Source organism: Suricata suricatta, chromosome 2, assembly GCF_006229205.1.
Source record: "Suricata suricatta isolate VVHF042 chromosome 2, meerkat_22Aug2017_6uvM2_HiC, whole genome shotgun sequence".
NCBI classification, from domain to species: domain Eukaryota; kingdom Metazoa; phylum Chordata; class Mammalia; order Carnivora; family Herpestidae; genus Suricata; species Suricata suricatta.
Window position 1 is genome coordinate 186,226,576 of NC_043701.1, and position 1,680 is coordinate 186,228,255.

Below are 1,680 nucleotides of genomic sequence, written 5' to 3' on the forward strand. Positions count from 1 at the left end.
CACCACCCCACCCCAGCCAGCATCACCCCTGGCAGCCACCCCGGCCCAGCAAGCACAACCCCCAGCACTTTCGGGAAGGGGGAACAGAACTTCACCTGCTGCGCAGGCGTGTCTCCACTGTCTGTGTCTGTTCCCACGTGATGCTCATCCTCACAATGTGCTCCACTGGGGCCCCAGCGACCACCAGGGCCGACAAACACACGGGCATGGGCAGAGCCATGAGGAGGGACCACCTCCTGGACCTGGGTTGTGGCTTCAGTCACGTTCTTCAGGCAAAGCCTCTAACACGCCCTGCAGACTGAGTTCATGAAGCTGAAGACCACAGGGTGAACCAAGTTCTCTCACTGTCCACAGATGCACCAGAAACGGAGGCAAGTGAATCTAAATGCCTGGGAAGAGGGCATTCTGGAATGTTCATAAACACATGGAATTCATTCCAGAGCTGCGTGGAGCCATCCTGAACAGAAAACGTCAGCCTCTGGTTCGAGGGGGGCCACAAAGTGATCTCTCCCTGGAAGAGATGAATCGGGCAATGAAGGTGGTGCATCATGGCCAAGTCCTCAAATGACCGTGGGGGCAGCCCACCTGGGGTTTCGGGAAGTCCCGGTACAGAAGTCCCGGTACACAAGCCGCCCGAGGAGAGCGCTGAGGGTCAATGGCCAAGGAGGCCCCTGAGAAGGCCACGGAGCACGGCCTCGGTCCCAGGGCTGTGCAGAAAAGTCGCCAAAGCCGTGGCCTGAGGAATTTTGGGAAAGCCGGAGAGGACAGGGCACGGGATGCCCACGAAAAGGAGACGCTTGCATGGAGTTTGGAGCAAAGGGGAGAGGGAGACCCCACGATGTGCTGGGATGTGCGCCTGCTCCTCCCAGCCTCGCAGAGGGCAGGGGCCCTGGGCCTGGCTCCCTGCCGCGGGCCGTGTTCCTCAGTATCTGAGTCTCAGATCTTTTCATCGCTTTCCGAGAAACGTTTTCCATTGGAGTGAGTGAAATGAAGTATTGTGTTATTTTTCAAGAAGCATAAACACCCATCCAGGAAAGATGATAGCATTTTAGCATTTCATCTTAAGGGACCCGCAGCATAAAATCAATTTGCTCTCCAGGCATGGGAAGTGTCATCGCCAGTAAGCTCCTGGCAATTTCTCCTTTAAACTGGGTTTAGTTGATGTTATTCTGGAATTCTGTTTTTAAAGACCAGTGTTTGTTTGTAATGGGTTAGTCTCAGTCTATGGCCAGAGAAGCCTCAGGTGGCCCCGCCCCCGGAGAGAACAGGCTAACTTTACGTTACACAGTGACCACTGCCCGTCTTCCCCTGCAGATGCTCCCACGGACCCATACATAAAAGCCCTGTTTGAAATTCAGTTCCACGAATAGAAAAAGGAAAAGAAGTGCCAGTTCCCAGGCCCAGGGGCTGCCTCTGCTTACAAATCCCACCCCCAGCGGCAGAGAAGGGCTGAGCCGTGCAGAGATCCTCCAAGCGAACCCCAAAGCCCACGCTGAGTCACTGATGGCTTTTTAATTACAGAGAATCCTGAGCAACGGAGGGAGGGGAAGAGGTGCCAACAATAACGGTGGGGGAGGTGGAGAGGAGGCATCTGGTGCCCCCGACCCCCGGCCGGCAATCCCGACTCCACTCGCCACCGGCTGGCGCTGGGGTGTCAGAGTCAGAGCCGCCCACGCCTGC